Below are 12,628 nucleotides of genomic sequence, written 5' to 3'. Positions count from 1 at the left end.
TTAAAGGATAATTTCATAATTTAACCTATCGATGTCGGTTTGTCATAAAAACTTTCAAATCTTAATTCCATATTATTTTAAGATTTTTGGTGCTTTAGAATCTCAAAAATGAAGAAGGTTCATGATTCTCCAAGAAAATTGCATAAAAGGCAAAAACTTTCTAATAGGGTAAAACAGTCATTTCACTTGGTCCCAATAGCATTAAAAATGCAAACTTTGGTGATGAACATTTTAAGCCATTGGATAATTTTGAGGGGCTGAATCCAATGGTGAAAGGTGACTCTTTATAAAAAAATAAGGGAGAAAGGATGGCCATTAGATGAAAAATGCATCCAAGGGCTTACATGTATCTTGCATTAATATTTATTCATCTTTTAGGGATGGAAGAAAGAGGATGAGGTAGCTGGGTGGCATTTAAAGCAAAAAAAAATAGAAAAAAGTAGAAAAAAATTGGAAGCTTGCTTGGAGGTATATTCTTCACTAGTTTTCTTTCTTGCATTTCATCACATTTCATTGCATTTTCATATTATTTCATATTGTTTTTCCATTAATTTTTTTGTTTTCTTGAGAAAATCTAAGTTGTTCATCTTTAAATCCAATAATATGAAACAATAATAGTTTTGTTTGAAACAAAAGAGATCAAGCAAAATTAAACAAATCCACCATTAAAATGTACAAAAGAGGTTTGGCCAACCTTCTTTCCTTTCATGGCCGAACCTCCATTGGTTTGTTTTTCATGTTTATCTTGTTTTAAAAAATATTTATTGAAGCGTTTAATGCTATATTATGTGTTATACTCATGATTGTTAGTTGTTTTAGTAAATTTATATGTGATGTTTGGCTTATCTTTATGTTGTTATGGTTTTTTCCTTTAATAGTTGACTATATGTTTGATAAAATTCCTTTTATGATAAAAATGTCTTTATTATAGTTTTATGAGTGCTGATGCATTTTTCTAACCTAAATAAGATTGCATGATGGTATAAATGACAATGGGAGCATTCAACCAAGCTCCTTTAAAGCTTGGCCGAACCTTTCCTTTGTAAAAATGGCTAAAGGTTGGTCATTGTTATGCTTTTTTGCTTGTGTTTTTGGTTTGTTCTTCAAGATTTTTATGTGTTTGATGAAATTCCCCATGAATAAAAATGTTAGATTAATAGACTTTTTTGTGACTTTAGTTTGTTTACATGAATTTTAAAACAAAAAAAAATGGTGGAACATGTCTTTAAATTTTTAAAACCTTTAGTTTTTTATCCAATTTTACTATAATGTTGCATGCATATTTAGTTTGTAATATATTTTCAAGTATGTTTACGTTTGTAATAAGTTTATTTTCATACATGGTCCATGCATTAAAGTTTGCATTTTCATTAATAGCACTTTGGTAATTTTTGATACATTACTCCTATACATCAAAGTTTGCATTTTTCATTAATGGCATTCTTGTAATTTTTGTCACATAAATTTTTCATTAAACCCTAAACTAAACCCCAAACTAAAACCTTAAATGCTAAAATCCAAATCCCAAATCCAAACCCTAAACCAAAACCTTTAACCCAAACCCTAAACCTAAACCTTAAACCCTAAACCCAAATCTTAAACCTTAAACCCTAAACCCTAAACCAAAAATCAAACCCTAAAACCTAAGCTTAAACCCTAAACTAAACCCTAAACCCTAAAACCAAAACCCTAAACTAAACCCTAAACCAACCCTAAACCCTAAAACCAACAATCCCATTCATGCATTTGCATTTCATTTTATTTTATTATCACATGCATTTTTTTAATTGTCATGCATTCATATTTTATTATTCATGTTTAATTGTCATGCATTCATATTTTATTATTCATGTTTAATTGTCATGCATTCATCATATATTACTATGTTCATGCATTTTATGCATATGTTTTATAAATAAGTTTTTCAAAGGAAAGTGTTTTAAAATAAAATAATATCTCAAGTAAATATGAACTTTGAGAATTTGGCCTAAATATAGGAGGACTCTCAACAGTTATTATTTATATAAGGTATTATCTTAATTTTGTAGGGCAATTTGAAAATTCATAAGTTAAAAATATTTTTAAAGCTCTTGATATAAGAGAGTTGAAAAGGTGTGTTGATACTTAAGATATTGTCATTTTGATCCAAAAATAAATCATTTTTGCTTTAAAAAAAAGTAAAAAAAAAACTAAAAATGATTTGTTAAAAAAAAGATTTTGGAATAAACAAAGGAATTAATTTTTAAACTTTAAAAATAGGACTATTTTCACCAAAATCTAAGGATAACATGCAATTAATTGGTACCTTTTTTGACAAGTGCTGTGAGCATGTTAATCCTTCCCCACTCATAATTGACTCCCAAACCTAACTTTGTTTTCACAAACCACAAAATGTTCTTTTATAAAACTTTAAATTCGTTTTAAATGTTTTATTAAAATGACAAAATTGGGTGGCCAATCACACCTTAAAAAAGATTAGTGTGACTACTTTTTTTTGGTTTTTATTGAAAATGCTTTTTATCACCCATTTGCTTTCTCATTCCCCAAGTCCGATGGTCGAGTTCCTTGGGCCTATACGTCGTGATCGATTGGGTCAATTTGCAAGTGCAAAGGCCATACAAGTAATAATAATAACATTTCGGTCAAGATATCATCCCACAAAGATTAGGTAAAGAAATTTCTAGGCTAAGTATATATTATCACCCTACCCTTCAATAGTTTGCTCAAATCACCAAATGAACATAAAATTTATCTATGAAAATAAAATTAAATAAAGTATAAAAAATTTAATACTTAGTAGATGAACAAGAACAATAGGTAAAATCCATACTAAAAAAATGTAAAATAAAGTAGAAATATCAAATAAAGCAATCATGAATGGAAAATAAAATGATGAAAATTCAAACTATAACTAAACATGTAAACTATGAAAAAACCAAAAAAATGCAAGGCTAATCTAGCTAAAACATACTTACAATACTAAAATGAACTTCAAATGGCAAGTATGATAAAAGATCTAAAACTTAGAAATGCAAATTCACCTAGAAAACTGGCTTAAAAATAGATTTGAAATGCAAATCGAAATAAAAAATATTCAAAAGCTCAAAGATAAGATTAAACTATCATTAACTTGCACATTAAACCTATGAATGTATGCTACTATTTTGACTCCTAAAATGAACATGGATTAAATGAAACCAACAAATTTTTAAGAGAACTAACAAAGAACATCATGAAAAACTGATTGAAATGCAAAAGGGAAGAAAATCATACAAGAAAATGGAAGCAAAAATTGAAAACCTCAAACTACAAAATCTGGAAATGAAATTTGACTCACGGTTTGAAGATCTAACATGAACAAATTGAATTGACCTTGAACTAAAATTTAAACGAATGATTAAATAACAAAATGAAGATTTAAATTGTAAAAGAAAACTTGAAAGAAAACACACAAACAATCAAGAAAAACATGAACTGAATGTGCAAGTGCAACCATAACTCACTAAGTCAGCAAAAGAAAAAAAAATAAATCTAGAGCTCTATCCTAAAAATGAATTTAAACTAAGCTAAGGAATAATCAATCAACAAGTTTACTTCAAGATCAAACACATAAATTGTAGTAAAATGAAACAAATCTAGCTAAATGAACTAGCATCTTAAAATCTATGTAAAATAGAGCCAAACAAAACAACTTTAGAAAAAATAATCCAAACAGCCATCCAAAACATGAAATAAATTGCAACAAAATGAAAATAAGCAAGATAACAAGTAAATTTAAGAGATTCGATGTTGAAGGATTCAAACAATTTGCCAAGAGGAGAGAAAAATCATCCTTAAACTGAAATTTGCAACAATTAACTATACTGATTGGGAGTGAATTTGATGTTGATTTTCTACTATGTTAAATTCTAATGAACTACAAAACTGTGAAAAGAACTTGGAGCAAAAACAAGTACAAAATCATTGAGTTTTGAAGGAAACATTGCAACTAGGTCAAGTGCATAGATTCAAAAATAAAATTAAGATTAGCAAGAGAACTTGAAAATTTGAGCTAAAAATCAATAAAATTTATGAATTTCATTACTAAAATCGTAAAGAGCACTGAAAAATACTTCAAAAAAATGTAAAATTACAATCAAAATCAATATAAAAACATAGAAATCAAGGGCTATTTGGCAAGTCAGAACATAAAATGCAGTAAAAGAAAAAACAAAAATTAAAAAATAAGAAAATTAAAATCCTAAGCTAAAGTCCTCATAGAATGGCTAACTCTCCTCCTATTTATAGGTAGATGAGTGTTAAATTAAGTCCCAAAAAATATCTCTAAAATATCGAGAAATGAGAGGTCTCCTAAAGACTTATTTACTCATTCCTTCATCTCTTATGTATAGCAAGTTGTAGCTTCTCTATTCTTCTTTGGTTGCATTCTTTCCTTCATGCATTTTACCATTCTAAAAAGTCCAAGTTATAACCAATGTGAGCTTTCCAAAATACCATTTCAGAGCCTTATTTGACCTTCTTCAAATCACTAAAGAATGGTGCTAACTTCACATGCACATGAACTATACAAGCCATAAGCTTTGCTTTCTTAGGCACCTATTTTTGCTTCAACTTTCTTCATTTGGCTGCCAAGCATTCAAGTTATTCAATAAAAAAATTTATCATTAAAATCACTAGAAATAATCTAAAAAAAGTTAAAAAAAAAAAGACCAAAAAAACTCCTTTAATAGGTAATGTAACTCAGTGACACTAGTTTGGCCTTCACTAATCTTTTTCCACCATAATTCCTCTAAAATATATTCAAATTGTCCAAATTTTCTCTTTTTTTTTTTTATTTTTACCTACATACAAAATGATGTGCTTTTAGGAGTATTTTTGTCACAATCTACAAGGAATAAGCCAAAATATAAGGAAAATTACACTAAAAATGAGCATAAAAATACTAAAATTTTAGTGCAATTAGTGACATAGTTAAATATATATATCTTCCAAGTGCCTAGTAAAATTGCATGTGGTGTCTCTTAAGGTGCTTGAGATATTTTTAGATTGATGAGAAAGAATATGTGTTTGAGATATTTTTGGATTGATGAAATAAAATGTGCACTTGATTTCATAGTAGGATACATTCAATCTATCAAGGTAGCAAAAGGGTCAAAATGGTGTCGAAGTTAGGACTATAAAGAGCACTTGCCTTTCAATCATTTACTTGGAAGCTTTTATACATGATTTGCATAATGTGAGCCAAGTGTAATGTATGTTTGATAACACCTAAAATTATAGTGAATTTACATATCAAAATGGGTGAAAAGTCTAAAATTTGATGGATTTTGGTGCTGTTAATACTAATTTTATGGTTTATAGGGTTTAAGATCATGACGTATGACTTTCATGAAAATCATGCATGCAAGCATGCAAGATGCACAATCAGCCATACCATGAAGCTAGTTGCTAAACCCTATTGATTCATCACCGCCCATCCATGTAGAGAACTGCAAAAGTTAGCAAGCACAAGGACTTCGTTTGGCTAAGATCAAATTCAAAAGGAGATAATGTGCATTTGAAGAAGTTCAAGCAAGAATGGACACTAAAGATTTTTTACTAAAGCCATTTGTGGTCAACAATGACTTTTTGATTGATTCATTCAAAGAATTATGCTTAAAGAAGGACTCCAGTTATTTGAATTGCAACAGTTTGGATTGATTTCCACTACATTGTCTTGTAATCCCAAGCTTAGCCAAACATATGAAAAAGCAATGATTAAGACATGTTTCCCATCAACCAATGGCCATGATGAAGTCTCAATAAACCTTATTTGGCCAAAACACCTCAAAGCCAAAGAGTCAATGTTTGGCCAAGCACTTGAAGATAAGGATTAATTTAATCTTTTAGCATTTGAATAAGATTTGAACTCTTGTAATCTTGTCCCCCCATCTAGCTAAACTTATACCTATAAATAGGTAAGGTCTCCTTACTTGTAAATCATCCCTCATTATTCACATTCTTTCTTCTTTAGTTATTTAGTTCACTCTTTAGTTTCTTGTTATTAGCTTAGGTAACAAAATTGTCAATGCAAGTTGTTTATAGATTTTTTTCTTTAATCAAATTATTCTAGGTTTCTTTAAAAGTTTTTCATGTACTCTTTTTTACTTTGCAACAATGTTTACAAGATCCTATAGCTTCGGTAATTACTCTCTTTTCCCATTCAAATTTTAGTTACAAGAAATCTTACTTCTTTTAATTAAGTTTTAATTGATGCAACCTTGTTTTATGTCTCTAAAACTTTTGCCTTTTATTTAATCTCATTATTTCCAAGTTGCAAATCTTATTTTCTCACAAACCTATTACTTTTTAAATGACAGTTGGTGAAGTAAAGATCTAGGCCTATATTGTTCTTATTCTTTGTTTTGCAAATCACCTTAAGTTTCCATTTGTTTAGATATAAAAGATTAGGCTATCAATTTTGGTACTTGAATCCACCTTACATTACATTCTAAAATCCTTATAGGAGACGATACTTGAATACTTATCACTTTATCATTTAATTGATATGTGCACTTACAATTATTATGAAAATAGGCTATCAAGTTTTTGGTGCTGTTACAGGGGATTACAGTGTCAATAAGGATTCTCTACTCTTTTATAATCCAAACACTTATTTTCTTTTTATTTTTAACTATTCTAATTTTTCCTTGTTTATATGCGATGTTTGAAAAGTTTGAATTAGCTCCAATTGATTAAAAGATTGAAAGGACCTTTAGATGTTGAAGGAAAAAAAAAATGCAACACCATTTACACCTACAACTATGGCGAATGCAAACAACAAAAATTAAAAGACAATGAGGGATAATTCAATCCCTAATGATGATGGTTTTTAACCATCCATTCAAGCAAACAACTTCAAGATCAAGCTTACGATAATTCAAATGGTCGAAACTTCTATACAGTTTAGTGGGTTACGAAGCGATGATCCTAACTTCCATGTATCTAATTTTTTAGAATTATGTGACACTTCTAAATACAATGGTGTTTCAAATGATGCAATTTGATTAAGACTTTTTCTTTTTTTTTTTAGAGACAAGGTAAAATTTTGGTTGTCTTCATTACCATCTGGCTCTATTACAACTTGAGAGGATTTGATGCAAAATTTCTTAGGAAAATTCTTTCTACCAACAAAGACTGCCAAGTTGAGGAATAAGATCACTACATTTATGCAAGTGGAGGGCAAAAAATCTTCATGATGCTTGGAACTGATTTAAAGAATTATTAAAAAAGTGCCCACACCATGGTCTACCCCAATGGCTTCAAATATAAATCTTTTGGAATGGTCTCACTCCATTATGAAAACCACTTTAGATTCAACCATTAGAGGGACTATAATGAGCAAGATACCTAAAGAGGCTTATAAACTGATTGAGGAGATGGCTACCAATAACTATCAATGGGGTAAAGAGAGAAAGGTATATAAGAAATCTACTAGTTTATATTAGATTAATGCTATTTCTTCCAAAAACTCTTAGTTGGCCACTTTAACCAAGAAAATTAAAGCCTTAAGATCTCCATATCAACCTAACCCTATCTATGAAATTCAAAACCCTTTTTATTTCATGTGATATTTGTGAAAGACTTCATTTAAGTAACAAGTGCCAATATAAGGTAGAAATAGTCCAATATGCCCAACAGTCCAAGCCTACCTATAACTTTTATGGTAACACGTACAACTCAGAATGGTGAAACCATCCCAACTTTTTTTAGAATTGACCCAACCACTAGTCCACCAACCAAAATAACAATATTTGCCCTAATTCATAATCTTTTAGCCTATCCTAACAAGAAAAGTCCAATTTTGTGGAGATGTTGACCTAGTTGATGTAAGCCAACAATGCTAATATCCAAAGCAAAGCTGCATCAATAAAGAACCTTGATAATCAAATAAGTTAACTAGCCCAAGCTATAGCTAATTGCCCTAAAGGAACCTTGCCTAGCAATACTAAATCAAATCCTAAAAGATAAGGCAACAACACATACAATGCTATCTATTCCTTTGGGGATGATGGGATAGATCAATTTGAAGCTAAAGACATAATAGATAAGCTCGTAGTAGTAAACCGTCTTAATTTTATGAAGTAACCTGAGATAGATTTTATTGGAACAAATGATCTAATGAAGGATGATGAGCTGTCAAGATTTGGAAAAGAGATTCTGAAAAGTTTTGAATCTATGGCACTAGAAGCTCCTGAAAGCATTAAGCGTTGAGAAAATGAAAAAAGATCCTAAGGAATATAAGGAAAATTCTGAGGAATATATTAAAAGATTAGCTGAAGAATGAGCAAAACTTATGTAAATATAGATAGTACTTTTGAAAAACATCTAACTTAAGACTGAAAAGGAAGTTTAAGAAAAGAGATTCAAAAAGAAAAAGAATAAGGATGACCCCATGAATGTCTACTTGTTGACAATCTTTTGATGTAGCATAATCTACCCCAAGGTTAATTCTAAGTAAGCTACTCAAATAGTTAAAGAATGCCATATTTATGAAAGACTACAATCTTGAACTTCAACAACTCCTTCCTCAAAAATAAAAAGATCTAGGAAGTTTCACTATTTATTACAAAATTAGCCACTTAAATTTTGATGTTGCTCTTTGTGATTTAATGTCTAGCATTAATCTAATGCCTTTAAACATTTTTATGCAACTAGGTTGTAGAATGTTAAAGCCTTTAACAAATACCCTTAAATATGCTGACAAATTTGCCAAAAAACTACAAGGATGCTAGAAAATGTGTTAGTTAAAGTGAGTAGGTATGCCTTTCTTTTGAACTTTGTTATGTTAGACATGGAGGATAATGAAGCCCCTTTGTTGTTCAAAAGATCCTTCTTTTTGACCTCTAAGGCTCTAATTGATGTGTATAACTATGACCTTACTATAAAATTTAATGAAAAAAGCATGCAATTTGTAACTAGTTGGTATGGTATCCTAAGGGATAAAGATGATGTATACATAATAAAAAAATGAAAAAAATGATAACTTTAGGGAGCCAACCTTAATTGCTAAACCTCATGATCCTTTGTCCAAGATCACTTAGCAAGATCCATAACCCCTAGTCTTAGCAATGCTAAATTTATGTTTAATTCCAGTCCAATTTGTGTTTTCCCAACTAAGAGAGACAACGCACATCCTAATCCTAGTTCTATTTATGTGATTCATAAGAGAAGAAAGCAACAAGGTAAACTCCCTTCTAAAGGGATAAGATGATTTGTTAGATTTAGGTAGGATCAAGCTTGACCAAAACTAGCATTGCTTGGGAGGCAGCCTAAGTTTTTCTTTAATTATTCATGTTTTCTTTATTTTTATTTTTGGTTAGCATAGGTATGCTTTGATTCTTTTTGGTGTTTTTAGTATTTTTGTAAGGATAAAAATGATGCAAGGATGATGCCTTATAAAGATCATAAGGATGATTGGGCCTTTAAGCAAAATTAGGGAGTATTTTTTTTCCTTTCTTATTAATTGAATTATGGTTTATAGTAAGTGTGAGGGTGAAGGAATGCTTTGTAAACTTAAATGTGCTTTTGAAAGTTGTGACCCATATTTACTTTCAAACTAAATTGACATGCTAGATCTCATCATTATGCATACTTAGTTAAAATTGCATAAAATTGCATGGATTTTTAAAGAGTAACTTGAGCATAATATACCGTTTGTTATGAATATAGTTAAACAATGAAAAGAATTCTTAAGCATGCTTTTTTTTTATATGATTTTTTTGCATATGCTTCTATTCTCTTTCAATGAAATGGTATTATTCTTGTGAAGGTTTGTGAGATGTTAAATTGTATTGAAGTTTGAAGATATGAATAGTGCTTTAGAATTTACTTACTCTACCTTAGAGGTGAAATCCTAGGCTATATTTGACTTAAAAAGTAATTTAGGCATTTCTTTAGATCGTTTGAGCTTTTCAAGCCCATTATTTTGATGCATCTTAAGTACCCTTACTTTGAGCCCTTTATATATTATACCTTTTCTTGTTTATTTTAGCCCAATAATAAGCCTAAGCCTTTTCTTTGATATTAACCTTTTTTTTTTGTTTTACCTTAACCCAGAATGAGCTTACTCATATTGTTGGACACATTTATGTATTTGGGAGGAAGAGTGGTGCAAAGAATCAAAAGAAATTTGCAAAAAGAAAAAAAAAATAAGGTAAAGCCTTAATAAAGCCAAAAATGGCTTAGTTTAAAAGAAAAAAAGCCAAAAATAAAGTAATGCCTTAAAATTTTCAAATGGTTCTCAACTTCCTCTAATTCCAAAAAATTTCAAGTAAACTAAGGGTTATAGGCCTAAAAATTTCCTTTTTCCTACCTTAACTCAAGCCTTACATTATAAGCCTTATAAACCTTTTAATCTTAAGTCAAGTATGTAAGCCTAATATTAGTGGATAGGGAAGGGGAAAGTTGACATATGAAGTTTATTCCATCTTTAAGTTGAAATGTGATAAGGTGTTTTACATTTTTTTACTTGAATTATATGTATGAATTAAAGATTGAGTAATTTTATATGTGTGGATGATCATAAGATAATAAGATCTTATTTTTGAATGAATTTCTTATGAATCTATTTTTATGATTAACTTTGTATTATGCAATAGTACATGAATGGAAATTTATGTAATTTTTGAGTTTGTAAGCAAGTATAATGATTTTTAGTTTTGTTGATTTAAGAATTTTGCTTGAGGACAAGCAAAAATTTAAATATAGGGGTATATGATAGCTCTTAAATTTATAGTGATTTTACATATCAAAATGAGTGTAAAAATCTAAAATTTAATGAATTTTGGTGCTGTTAATATAGTTTTTATGATTTTTAAGGTTTATGATCAACTTTCAAGCAAATCAGACATGCATGCAAGCATGCAAGATGCACATTCAACCATACCATAAAGCTAGTAGTCGAACCTTATTGATTCATCACCACCCATCCATGTGAACAAGTGGAAGAGTTAGGAAGCACAATGAGTCATACTTCCTACATTAATTTGGCTAAGATCAAATTCAAAAGGAGATAATGCACATTTGAAAAAGATCAAGCAAAAATAGACATTAGGGATTTTTAGCCAAAGCCATTTATGATCAACAATGGCTCTTTGATTTATTCATTCAAAGAGTTATGCTTAAAGAAGAACTCCAGCTATTTGAATTGCAAGAGTTTGGATTGACTTCAGCTACATTTTCTTGTAATCCCAAGCTTAGCCGAACATATGAAGAAGCAATGATCAAGATATGCTTCCCATCAACCAACAATGATGATAAAGTCCTAATGAATCCAATTTGGCCAAGACACTTCAAAGCCAAAGAGTCTATGTTCGGCCAACCACTTGAAGATAAGGACTAGTTTGATCCTATAGCATTTGAATAAGATTTGAACCCTTGTAATCTTATTCCCCCATCTGGCCAAACCTATGACTATAAATAGTCAATATCTCATCACTTGTAAATCATCCATCATTTTTCACATTTTTTCTTCTTTAGTTCTCTAGTTAACTCTTTAGTTTCTTGTTATTGGTTTAAGTGATAGATTTGCCAATACAAGTTGTTTCTAAATTCTTTTCTTTAATCAAAGTATTCTAACTTTCTTTAAAAGTTTTTCATATATTCTTTTCGACTTTGCAACATTGTTTACAAGATCTTATAGCTTCGGCAATTACTCTATTTTTCCATTCAAATTTTGGTTACAAGCAATCTTACTTCTTTTAATTAAGTTTTGATTCATGCAATCTTGTTTTATGTTTCTACAACTTTTGCCTTTTTTTTTTAATCTCATTATTTCTAAGTTGTGAATCTTATTTTCTTTAGATCTAGTTTCAGCCACAAACATATTGCTTACCAAGTTACAATGGTGAACTAAAGATCTAAGCCTACATTATTCTTATTCTATGTTTTGCAAATCACTTTAAGTTTCCATTTGTTTAGATATAAAAGCTTAAGCTATCACTTTTGGTACTTGAATCCACCTAACATTATATTCTATAATCCTTGTATAAGACGATACTTGAATACTTATCATTTTATTACTTGATTAATCTATGCACTTACAATTATTATGAAAATATGCTATCAATGTTTGTTTCCTTTACTCATAGTGAAGCATACCTAGGATAAGTGGCGTATATGTAGCATCCTTAGAAGGACAAATAATGTGCAAATGTAATCTTTAGAGGTTGCTTAGACTTCTCTTCTTGTGTGGGCCTTATGGGCTTAGTCCTTTAGCTTATTCCGTTTAACAATGACCCTAAGCATGAGGGTAATTATAAAATGATCACTTTCAAGCTTATCTAAACTTAATTAGCCATAGCTTGACCAAAGCTAGTGTCTATAGCTTTGAGTAGGCTATTATAAAGTGGTTATCTTATGGTATAGTTACTGTTGAAATATACAACTTTTATAGTTATAAAATGGTTGCTTGGGGAAGTCTACTAAGTGGCAATTAGAATGTCTTCATGGTTGATGTTGTAAATTTTATTGGTGAATGATTGCTTAAAGGTGAGCAATGCTTCTTAAGTTTTTTACTATAAGCTACATCTATTTGAATTTCAAATTTGAACACTTGTCCTAATATCCTAGTGCTTGGGTTTCGTAC

The 12,628-nt window shown here is 29.8% G+C and overlaps 1 non-coding gene across 1 annotated transcript; it reads right to left on the bottom strand.

Annotated features, from left to right (window-relative positions):
* Nucleotides 1-7,181: 7,181 nt before the first annotated feature.
* On the bottom strand, nt 7,182-7,289 carry LOC149518740 (small nucleolar RNA R71). Its single transcript, XR_016342520.1, has one exon. It is a non-coding gene; the product is annotated as a small nucleolar RNA R71 (small nucleolar RNA).
* Between the last annotated feature and the right edge of the window lie 5,339 nt (nt 7,290-12,628).

This window comes from Durio zibethinus, chromosome 5, assembly GCF_047325235.1.
Source record: "Durio zibethinus cultivar Kanyao isolate XHJ-2024 chromosome 5, ASM4732523v1, whole genome shotgun sequence".
NCBI classification, from domain to species: Eukaryota; Viridiplantae; Streptophyta; class Magnoliopsida; order Malvales; family Malvaceae; genus Durio; species Durio zibethinus.
Note: the sequence above shows the minus strand (reverse complement) of the source record. Positions and strands in the feature narration are given on the sequence as shown.